The sequence below is a fragment of the Crocuta crocuta genome, unplaced genomic scaffold, assembly GCF_008692635.1.
Source record: "Crocuta crocuta isolate KB4526 unplaced genomic scaffold, BGI_CrCroc_1.0 scaffold451, whole genome shotgun sequence".
Lineage (NCBI taxonomy): Eukaryota > Metazoa > Chordata > Mammalia > Carnivora > Hyaenidae > Crocuta > Crocuta crocuta.
Genome location: NW_027527963.1, coordinates 244,088 through 256,913, shown reverse-complemented (window position 1 = coordinate 256,913; position 12,826 = coordinate 244,088). Strand labels below are relative to the sequence as shown.

The 12,826-nt window shown below is 34.5% G+C and overlaps 1 protein-coding gene across 1 annotated transcript in view; it reads right to left on the bottom strand.

Moving 5' to 3' along the window:
* MYOZ2 (myozenin 2) overlaps positions 1-12,826 on the bottom strand; it is a 41,032-nt gene that overhangs the window by 26,694 nt on the left and 1,512 nt on the right. The window lies entirely within an intron of this gene.

Genomic DNA, 12,826 nt, shown 5'->3' with positions numbered 1-12,826 from the left:
GTCGTGGCAGCAAATTAAAAGATTTCAAAGAATCAAATGAAAACTTTAGAACTGAAAATATAATAATCAAAGTAAAAGTTCAGTGGATGGAATCAGTAGTAGAATGGAGGGGAGAAAAGGAAAAACGTGTGAACTGGAAGATAGAATAATATAAATCATTCAATAAGAACAACGGAGGAAAAAAAAATAGAGTGAAAAAGAAAATGAGGAAAGCCTTAGATATTATTAGGACTAAAACAAAAGATACAGTATTTGTATCATTGAAGTCCCAGGAGAGGAGAAGGGAGTACGGGTGGAAAAGTACTCAAAGAAATAATGGTTAAAAACTCCCCAAATTAGGCAAGGGACATAAATCTACATGTTCAAGCAGCTAAGAGTGTCCTATACACAAGACATTTATAGAATTTCATGACACTATATAAATTTCTAAAAATTAAAGATGAAAAACCTTGAAAGCAGCCAGAGAAAAATGACAGCTTACCTGTAGGGAGGGAAAATAATGAGAATGACATTGAATTTCTCACCAGAAACCATTAAAACCAGGAGAAAGTGGTACAAAGGTACTGAAAGAAAAAATTGGCAACCCAGAAGCTGATACACAGTAAAATATCCCTTAGAAATGAAGGAGAATTGAGACATCTTCAGAAGGAAGGGAAACTAGGAGGATTTGTTTCCTGGAGTCCTATTCTAAAACAATGGTTCAGGCAGCTGTAACAAAATACCAAGACTAGTGGTTTTTCTTTCTTTCATAGTTCATTGTCAAGTTGGTTTCCATATAACACCCAGTGCTCATCCCAGCAAGTGGTTTCTAAACAACAGAAATTTGGGGCACCTGGGTGGCTCAGTCAGTTGAGCATCTGACTATGGCTCAGGTCATGATCTCATGGTTCATGGGTTCAAGCTGGGTTCTGCGCTGTCAGCTCAGAGCCTGGAGCCTGTTTAGGAATCTGTGTCTTCCTCTCTCTCTGACCCTGCCCCACTCGTGCTCTGTCTCTCTCTGTCTCAAAAACAAAAATAAACCAAAAGGAAAAAAATAAAAACAGAAATTTATTTCTCACAGTTCTAGAGGCTGGAAGTCTGAGACCTAGGTGCCAGCATGGTTGGTTCTGGTGAAAGCCCCCTTCTGGGTTTCAGACTGTTGACTTCTTGCTGTGTTCTCACATGGTGGAAGGGTCAAAGTAGCTCTCTTGGACCTCTTTTAGAAGGGCATTAATCTCATTCATGAGGCTCCCACTGTCATAACCTAATCACTTCCAAAGACACCATCACTTAATACCGTAACAGGGGCAGTAGGATTTTAGTATATAAATTTGTGGGGGACACAAACATTCAGACCAAGTAGCTGAGGTAAGTACTTTAAACAGAAGGGAAATAATGAAAAGAGTATAGTAAGCAAAGAAGAAGTACAGTAAGCAAACATAAGAATAAAAATACAATAAGCTTCCCTTCTCCTCTTGAGTTTTCCAAATTATATTTGATGTTAGAAGCAAAATCTGTAACATTCTCTGATATAATTATAAATGTATATAGAAGAAACAGTTAAGACAATTACAAACAGAGGAGGATAAAGGGATAAGAAGGTAGATAAGGTTTCTGTACTTCACTTGAACTGATAAAGTAACAACATCAATAGACTTTGATAAATTAGGTATATATAATGTAATTCTTAGTGCAACTACTAAAAAAGCTATTACAGACGGACTTGAAATCGCGATAAGTAAATAAAAATGGAAATCTTAAAAAATGTCTTATTTCATAGTATTCCATAGAAAAATAGAAAACAGAAAACAGAAATGAGAAACAAAGGCAACAAAAAATAATATGATAGACTTAAGCTCTAACACATCAATAATCACATTAAATATAAATGCTCTAAATATACCAATTAATGGACAGAGACTAGCAGATGGGGTTAAAAAATATGACACAAGTATATCAGGTCTACAAGAAACTCACTTCGAATAATTGACTTGAACAAAATATGCAAGTTGAAAGTAACAGGATGGAAAAAAAAGCAAATATTAATAAGTGGAAATCAGGAGTGATCATATTAATAGCAAATAAAGTGAATTTCAGAGCAAAGGCAATTACCAGAGACAGAGAAGGCATTACATAATGATTAAAGTATCATCAATCCACCAAGAAGACCCAGAAACTCTAGATGTGTATACACCAAGCAACAACAACAACAACAAAAAGAACTGAAGGAGAAATAGATATTTCTGCAATTATAGTTGGAGACTTCAACATCTCACTCTCAACAGAGATAAGAACAACAGACAGAAAATCAGCAAAGGCATAAAAATAACTCAATAATACCATTAACCAGGAAGGTCTAATTGACATTCATAGAATATTCTACTGAACAACAGAATGCATGTTCTTTTCAAGAGCCCATGGAACATATGCCAAGGTAGACCATATCTTGGGCCATAAAATGAACCTCAACAAACTTCAGAGAGTAAAGTTGTATGGAGCATGATCTCTGATTACAATGGAATCACACCAGAAATAAGTTACATAAAGATAATAGGGAAATTTCCACACATTTGGAAACTGAACAGCATACTTTTAAATAATCCACATGTCAAAGAGAAAGTCTCAAGGGAAATAAAAAATTCATAGATCTGAATGAAAATAAAAATAGATCATATCAAAACTTATGGGACACAGATAATGCAGTGGGAGAGGGACATTTATAGGATTAAATGTATACATTTTTTAAAAAGTCTGAAATGAATAATCTAAGCTTCCACCTCAAAAACCTAGAAAAAGAAGAGAAAAATAAACCCAAAGCAAGCAGAAGGAAGGAAATAAACAATAACAGCAGAGATTAAAACCCAGTTAAGAATGGAGATGGGTTTAGAAAGAGCAATAAAATTGACGAATCTCTAGCTAGACTGACACAGACAAAAAAATAAAAGACACAAACTACCAATGTTGGGAACGAAACAAGGGATATCACCACAGACACTGCAGATTGCAGATGGATAAGAGAATACTATGAGCAACTTTACACATAAATTCACATCAATTTGAAAACTTAAGAAAATTCACCAATTTTTGAAAAGCGCAAAGTATCACATCTCACCCAATATGAAGTAGATTAATTTGATTAATCCTATAACTATCAGACAACCAAATTTATAGTTTTTAAATCTCCCAAAAAAGAAATCTACCTGAAAATAGAAGATGTGAGAATAGTTCCCAACTCATTTATTAAGGGGATCTTACCCTGAGAGCAAAACAGAAGACAACACACAAAAAATAAAGAAAGCTACAGACCAATTTTTCTCATGCACATAGAAGCAAAAATTCTTAACAAAATATTAGTGATTAGAATTCAACAATATACGAAAGTAATTCTATAACATGAATAAGAGTGATTTATTCCATGGATACTGACTGGTTCAATATTCCAAAATCAATGTATTCCACCATCTTAATAGGCTAAGGAAGAAAAATCACATGACCATACCTTTGGGATCTAGGGCTGGGCAAAACATTGTTAAACTTGACACCATAGGCACAATTCATTAAAGGAAAATTTGATTAATTGGAGTTCATCAAAGTTAAAATTTTGTTCTATAAGAAAGACTGTTAAGAGGACGAAAAGACAAGCTACAGAGTGGAATCCAGTACTTGTAAAACACATATTTGACAAGGTAGAATATATAAAGAACTCTCAAAATTTACCAGTAAAATGCAAACAATCCAGTTAGAATATGTGCAAAAGACATGAAGAGACATATCACCAAAGAGGATGTACATAGAGATAGCAAATAAGGATATGAAAAGATGTGCAATATCATTCGTCAGTGCAAATTAAGGAAATATAAATTAAGACCACAATGAGATGTCACTCTCAGAATGTCTAAAATGAAAAATAGTGACAGCTCCTAATGCGGGAAGGTGTGGAGAAACTGGATCATTCACATCTTGTTATTGGAAATGTAGAATGGTACAGCCACTCTAGAAAGTAATTTAGTAATTTCCGTTAAAAAAAAGCTATCAAGTTATGAAATGACATGAATAATCCCTAAGTAGAAATTGCTAAGTGAAAGAAGCCAGTTTGTAAAGGCTACACACTGTATGATTCCAACTATATGACATTCTGGAAAGGGCAAAACTTCAGAAGACAGTAAAAGAATCAGTGGTTGCCAAGGGTTGGAGGAGGGAAGGGAGATAAACAGGCAGAGTATAGGGGATTTTTAGGGCAGTGAGACTATTCCATATGATACTATAATGGCAGATACATGACACTATACATTCATGAAAGCCCGTAAAACATTACAAAACAAAGAGTGGTCCCTAATGTAAACCATGGACTTTAGGTTTAATAGTGTATCAGTAGTGGTTCATCAATCATAACAGGTATATCAACAAAGGCAAGATGTTCATAATAGGGGAAACTGTGTTGGGAGGAGAAGGCTATATGGAACACTCTATGTTTTCTGCTTAATTTTTCTGTAAACCTAGAACTGCTCTAAAAAATAAAGTACATTACTTTTTTCTAAAGTTTAAAAAATTCATAGTTCTTCCTAATGCAATGCAGAACAGCTTTGTCCACTTTCTATTAGGAAAAGAAAAAAAATATGCTTTACAATCCCCAGGGATGGCAGAAATTGCCTCTAAAAGAGGAATAGGAGGAACAGAGCAAAGTAAATAATGGTGTTTTATACCATTTTCCTAGGATATGTTTGCCAACTGCGCTAAGTTCTGCAGGGAATATTCACCCTCTATTACTTGCAAGTGTTCGGAATCTTTGTTACCATATGATTGGAACATAGCAGGAGAAGCTGGTTTAATTTTCAGTGTGTTTTTCTCTATACTTATATACACTGGGTTAATTTCAGTGTATTTGTATATATATTCATAATATATACTGAATATAAAATTCATATATATACTGATATATGAAGCATATATATTATGTATAGTATATATCATAACATATTATATATAATAATATGTATACTGATATATATTCATTATATATGTTCATATGTATATTCATATATACAAATATATATTATATATAGTATATATATACACATGAATATATATATTCATTCATATATATTCTAGAGAGAGTGACAAGGTGGGCTCTTTAAACTTTTTGTTTCTATAAACAAAATAGCAAGTTCCCTTTGGAGCACAAAGGACAAAAGAAACAGTATTGTTTATACTGACATAGTGCAATCTCTATGGGAAGGAGGAAACTCCTTTCAATCCTTCTCAAAGCAATTCAGTTAGCAATGAGAGAGAGAGAATAAAATAACACGAACACAAAAAATTGAAATCCACAAATTTTTCCATTAACCTTTTCTAGAGATACATATTCCATGTAATATAGTTATATATTCCAAATAATGTTTTTAAACAAATTTAGATTTTTCCTGAAAAAGTTTTCAATGGGACATTTTCAGGAAATGAAAAATGCCCCAAGGCAGGGAGCCACTAGAAAATGCAGAGACGACAATCTTCATAGTAATGGAATCTTTCTCCTCACAATCTTTGTCCTTACAAGACCACACAGTTTTTCCACAAAGAAACCAAATTAGAAATGCAACTTTTTTCCTCTCTTCATCATTTCTGTTACTGATTTGAGTCATTACAAATACTGAAATGAAAATAGACATGTTAGATAAAGGACTGGTATATTATTATTAACTTCTATACCTTCTAAAATTTCAATCTGTGGCATAAGTCTATTTTTGTGACTCCAGACACAGATTTGAGACAATGTTTTTATTTCATTTCTCTTTTCCTAATGACCCCTAATATTAGCTGATTCCGCCAACATTTCTGAAATAGCCGCATGACATAATTAGATTCCAACCCACTGACCTCTGTAATTTACGGTAGTCTTCTAGGGTGTGTTTGACAGGAGTTGATCAGCTTTGTGATTGATTTATAAACAAGTATGTGACCTGACTCAGGCCAATGAGAGTAAATATCAGGACTTGTTTCTGCAAATGTTGTGCCAAAGATGCTTTCTGCATCCTGCTGCATGTAGCATGGAAGTATATTGCCCAGGAAACTGTCGGCAGGTACATGGTACAGTGAACGAGCCAGGCATGGGATGATGCTTATCCCAAGGAAACAAAACAAAGACAGAGAAGCCAGAGAATCCTTGGTGGCATACTTGAGCTGCTAGATGAAGAAGCCCTACCAGATCACCTCTGAACTTTTCAGATATGTGAACCATAAATTCTCTTTATTGTTTAAGCTAGTTGGCTTCTGACTAAGAACATGCTGGTATAGTTAGTCTCTTCAGATCTTCATCTCATTGATGTAGGTCCAAAAAGTATACGAAGATTGGAGTCATAAGGATGAGTGAGGAAGGCCAGCTAAAAAGCCCAGAAGCGGGGACCTCAAAGAAGAAAGAGATTAGAGAGCAGAGCTAAAACAAAAATGGATATACCCCTGGCCACAGACTCATCTAGTTTCTAAGACACATTCACTCCTTTTCAGCAAAACACTAGAACCATCACTCAAGCTGCTATAAGGAATAGATTTTCAGTAAGAGCCACGAGGAACTTTCAGTGTCAGGGCATGTAAAGAAATAATCAGCTGGCACAATCTGTTATTATTAGTAAATTTATATCATGAGAGAAGAGAAATAAGAGACAAAAAGGAAAAAGGAGAAGGCACACAAAATAATAGTTCAACCTCTTATTCTTCATACTCTATTCTACTTCCTCTAAGTCTACATTTTTTCCCTTTGAGAAACCATCTATGGCTTTGACAATATTATCTGACAATATTAAGGATCTCTGAAGCCAGAAGTACTAGATGATAAGTCAGTGCTAGAGCAAGCTTATATCTTGCTCATAAGAATTAAATGATAAATTTTCAAGAATTCTGTGATTTAGTAGTTAACTTCAGTGAACACAACCATATAAACATTAAATTATATAAACAATACTTAAAGTATGTTTAAGACAAAGCAATAAATGAATACTCAAAAAGTATCACTTTCTAAATATTTTACTACTTTCACCATTATCTATACTCTTGATATTATTTATATCCATTTGTATGTGAATAGTGGAAATACTACATAATGTATTAAGGAACATCTTTTTCTAATTCTGCATTCAGTGTCTTCTTGACGGTAGCTTGAAATTGGCCATGGTGGGAATATTTATACCATAGAAATTGGCCAACTCTACAAACTAAGACATTTTACCCCCAATGAGCCAGTTGTTAAATATCTACTAGTAAAGTCCTAGACACAGGAATATGTTAAGTCAACACATTCTGCATAAACAAACAAACAATGAAAGGCATATCTAAATTCTCTAAGGTTTTCTTCCCTTCCCTTCCCTTCCAATAGTTAAATTTATTAGGTAACTGGAGCAGGAGTTTCAGACCATCTGTGAGTTGGGGAATCTAATATTTGAACACTTTCATTACTGAAACTTTCAGAGTGAAGAACACTGTCAACTGAGCACATAGAATTCAAGTTCAGCTGTTCTCTGTCCTTTATTGCAAACCCCTCTAAAGGGTCTTAGCAGTGTGTTTAATCTGGATGCCTGGTAAATGATATAACTTATTCAGGGTACATATCCTTGCCCTGATGGATTAGAAGGTTGTCATTGTGGCATTAGATCATCTATTGAAAATAATATTACGAGGCATACTTTCCTATTGATGTCACTTATAATCATCCAGAATTTTCCCTTTATTCTTTAAAGGTTTTTTTAGGATTTGATATATAATATTTTACTACTTTCAATTATTTATGAATAGTTGAATACTTAATTATAATTTAATATAGATCTATAACTTGAAGGTCTTTACCATAATCAAAATAATTTCCACAAAATCCCACAATTTTTAATCTACTAGAAATATTAAATAATTGTTACCAATATTTTTCCTCAGTAGAGTCCTCAAATGTAAAATATTTTGCAGTTAGATTAAGATTTAAAATCTTATATTAAAAAGTTCAAATAATTTGGGGTTTCTGGGTGGTTCAGTCAGTTATGCATCTGATTCTTGATTTTAGCTCAGGTCATGATCTCACTGTTCGTGGGATTGAGCCCCGAGTTGGGCTCTGCTGTGACAGTGCAGAGCCTGCTAGGAATTTTCTCTCTCTTCTCTCTGTCTCACCTACTTGCAGGTGGGCTCTCTCTCTCTCTCTCTCTCTCTCTTTCTCTCCCAAAATAAATAAACATTTCTTTTAAAGTTCAAGTATTTGGTTTTTAAATATACTTTCCTTCTACTTTTCATACTGTGGAGCCCCATTACTATGAGTATTAGAAACCAAATGGAAAATTGCATTGTATTGAGGGAATATGTAATCTTTGAAAATGTGATCGTTCCTTTTTCAAGCCTTCTGTCAATGCATAGTCTTATGAACAAATACTGTACTTAAGTTCCTCCAAAGGGAACCATTCTCTTTTTTTCACATTTATTTCATAGGTTAGCATTCTGAAACTTGATCAACAGTGATTGATTGTGCACAGGTTGTACTACATATTTAATGTGAAATTTTGATCTGACCAAAAATGACATATTCAAAAATGAATCAGATTCAGTGAATCTAATTCATAGTCTATAGAGATACTCACTTATACATAATTGTAGTAAGACAAAAGATATTTTAAAAATCTTTTTCCCTACAATTCCCTGGCAGCTGCAATTCTGGTGGAATGGGTAAGACCAATGGAGGGGAGTTAATGGAAACTGACTTGCTCTAGGGTGATCCTATTGATTTACTAAGAAGCCTGAGGCCATATATTTTCTCTGTACTTTCACAGGTCTCTCCTGGCTATTTACAGATGGCCTGTTTGGATTAAATAATAGTCCATAAAATAAACTTTATTGTAAAATGTAACAACCACATATACATATTACATAAAAGATAATAGTCCAGACTGTGATTTTGAATAATGCCTAAAAAGTCTACAATTGATAATAAGGTCATTAATAATTTTCTTTACATTAAAAAGTTGATTTTTAAACCTGCTGAGATACTTTCTTTTCCTATTTTATATCTTTTGGCCTTGATTTGTGTTCTAAGACTATTTTATAAAGTTTTCAAAAACTTACCATTAAAATATTATCATTTAATAAGTATAAATTTATAAACATTTAAGAAATGAGATTACCAATGTATTGAATTATACAATTTGAATAATACAATCATTTATTACTGTTTATCAGATGTACCTGTATTAGACTGAAAAAGACAACAAAGAAACTCAGATAATAGTATACATACAGTATGGTTGGACTTATTCATTGTGATTTTAACTTGGGTAATAAGTAGAATTTAGCCTAGGTCTCTGCTGTCACTTCTCTGAAGGGCCTTATTAGAAAATTAGAAAACTCTGGCGTGCTCAGAAAATCTATGAATTCACAAGCTCTTACTGCACACGACTTTTCAAAATAAAACATCTTTTTTCTTGGAGTTTTGGAATGGTAATGTGAAAATTTACGCCAAAGAAAACTAATAAACTTGTACACTGAGGCATTAAGTTAAATTCTTTTTCTCCCTCAGACTTTTCGTATTTGATCTATGGTATTTAAGGCCTTCTTGGTGTCCTTATTTTGACATTGATGACTTGATTAACTACAGTTTAAGATACACTGATACCTGAAAAGTAAAAGGGGTCTTCACATAGTCTTCTATCTGAATTTCTAGATTTTATACTCTATGCTTTTCAAAGTGCCCTTGTGATTTATGTCAATATTGTCATCGTCTTCGTTATTGGTGGAGAAACTCAAATACACTGATGTTTGATTTTGGCACAAAGCTCAGTAAATTAAAATCATGGAACTTTAGAATTAGACGTATCAGTTGGGGCGTCTGGGTGGCTCAGTTGGTTGAGTGTCTGACTCTTGATTTCAGCTTCCGTTATGATCTCACAGTTGTGGGATCAAGGCCCATGACAGGCTCTGTGCTGACAGACTCTGCTTGAGATCGTCTCTCTCCCTTTGTCTCTGCCCCCCCAACTCTCTCTCTCTCAAAATAAATAAATAAAAGCTAAAAGAAAAGAATTAAATGTATTAGTAAATCCAATCTCCCATGTTCAGTTGGGGAATCTGAGGGCTAATCTGGAACCCAGGGTTCCTGCTACCTTATCAACAACAGCACTCCATTTAGAACCTGGGCTTCCTGTTTTCAGACCATAAAGCTAAACTCTTTTCCTGAAGTCACAAAAACAGTCTGCTCAGTCCTCTTTTGTGTGCTGGGGAAAGCTGTTCACCAATCATGAGGGGAAAAATAAAAAACACAAACAAAAAACATACCAAAAGCCTTTACAGCACCCCAGTGAAAAAACTGTCGGGTGACTGAAGCAACCTTCTGAAGCACTGTGGTCTTTCCTGTTTCTGAAGTTCTTCTCAATGGTCAGTTGCATCTGTGTGTAAGACCAGGGCACACAACTGGTTCTTCTCAGTTCTGCTTATGGCTATTTTAATTCCAATTATTTTCCCCCACCACTTCTGAAGAGATGCCAGCTATTCTAGAGAGCGTCCCCTCTTCTATTCTTATTCTCCTTCCTCTTTTCTCTGTCAACTTATTATTCCATGTTTACTCACAACCCATTTTATGCTTCCCTACCCTCTCTTTCTCCTCCTCCAGTAGTCAATTCTCAAATGAGTTACTGAGAGAAAAACATGACTTATGCTGAAGAGTATAGACCAATTAGGAATAAACAGCACAGAGCTGGTGTCCATGAGACTTTTATAAGCCAATCTTTCTTCTCCCCGCAACTAATTCACGCACAGATCATGTCAAAATATCTTTGTGTTTTTGTTGTATTTTAGAATAGCACTTGTTAGATGGCAGCAACAAGGCTCTTCATACTCTTGTATAAAGCACAGAAGTTTTATAACACAGCAGTAACACAAAGCAACTACTACTGTCAGTTCTAGTCCTCCTAACATTGAGGATGATCATCATGATGATGATCATGATATAATGATAAGGATGGTCAGTGTTAAAGTATACAGCCTTGGTGTCATGGAACACTCTATTAATGCTTTGTTGGGAGTGTGGTGTATTTGCTACTGGTACATAATTTGACACCACAAATGTAATGGATTTATACTGAGTAACAATTTGGGGCACAATTAGTAGAGGTTGGAAGTTCTCTACATTTTTACTCATTCTATCCCATTCTATGTATTTTAGTCCACTTGGATAGGATTTCTCATTAATTATTTGAGGTTAATTATTCTTCAGATGAATTGAGTGCTCTGATATAAAACTCTCTTTGCTTGATTCTTACATTTTTCTACTGGTTTAATCTCAAAGGTTCACTAGCTATAGTCTCTGCCAGACAACAAGAACTGGAGTGAACTTCCAGTTCATGTTAAAAGACAACACATTTAGGCATCTCACTGTCACATATCATTCTCCATCAGGCTAACTGTTTTTAAAAGTGATATAAGAAAATAAAGAAGTTATAATGTACAAAAGAAAAAAGTCCTGACACACAAGGGGAGAAGGCCTTTGAAAATATCTTTCTCTGTTCAGTTTTATAAAGGAAAATCCAATCCAAGTTTGATTTCCTTAGTCTTATTATGAAGCTCAAAACACTTGCATGCTCTATCTTAAATGATCCAGATTTTTACTGCTGTGATGTATTTGAAAATTTTGAGGATTATTCCCAAGAAGGCTTCTCTGCAGTCTCTGTTGCATCTCTGCATCCACGATACTTCCCTAGTTCTGGATCTCTAGACACCTTATCATATACAAACAGTAAAGTTCCACACAAGATACCAGAGAAAATATGAGAGGAAATAAAAGAGGGGAATTATTTGAGCTATTTCTTAAAGTCCTACAGCTATCTGAGATGAGTTAGGAACGTCTGTGATCATCCTGTCTTATCTGGATACTTGACCTCCAAACAAAGGCAGAGCATGTGACTCCACTTAAGGGGGTTGGAAATCTACCGGTGACTTGGGAGGGAGGGAGGCTTCTGCAGACTTGGGAGGGAGGGAGGCTTCTGCAGACTTTTCATGGCCAGGACCTACTGGTGGTAAGATAATAGTTTTGAGGGTCTTTTCCCCTTGAGACATGATTGTATTTTTTCTTTATAATTCATAAACATAAAAATTATGTTGTAAGAAAAAGATATTCTTACCCTTGCAGTCTATGGTAGGACTAATATAGAGTAGAATCCAACACGTGATTTAAACTGGGAATATATTAAATGGATCAATTGATTAATTATTGTGCTGCAATTAGAAAATAATTTGTCTCAGCTAGTTTTAAGGTAAATAATTTATTCTCAAATTCAAGTGTTCATTTTGTTTTTCCTTATTAATCAGGAAAACTGTGAAAACAATTTCAAGTAAACTACCTGAACCAGGAAATATAAAGAAGCATAAAAATTTAAAAGAAGTGTGGATTTTGAACTCTGAACTGGTACAAGTTCAGTTCTGGAATCTCATTCAGAATTATTCTCACTTTATTCCAAGATAATCTAACATCATAGTAAAACATGGAAACTAAACTGAATCCAATATGGTGATTTTGTATTGCAAAAAATAGAAAATGAAAACTTAACAACAGGACTCTAGATATTACACTGTGGGGGGAGGGGAGTATTGAAGGCTTTGATTGATTCTATTCAGCATGAATTATAGAAGGTGAAATATGAAAACAATATACTTACCCCTGTACCCGGATACCCTCACCAGATCTCATGCCTTTATGCCTCAATAGTGTTCAGGTGAAAGGTTACATTCCTTGTCAATGGAGGGATACTAAGGATGCATTCTGAACACTCCATAGATATATCTGGAGTGGCTCAAATCAGTCCTTAAAAGTGTCTGGATACTTTACCTGTTCACTTTTAAA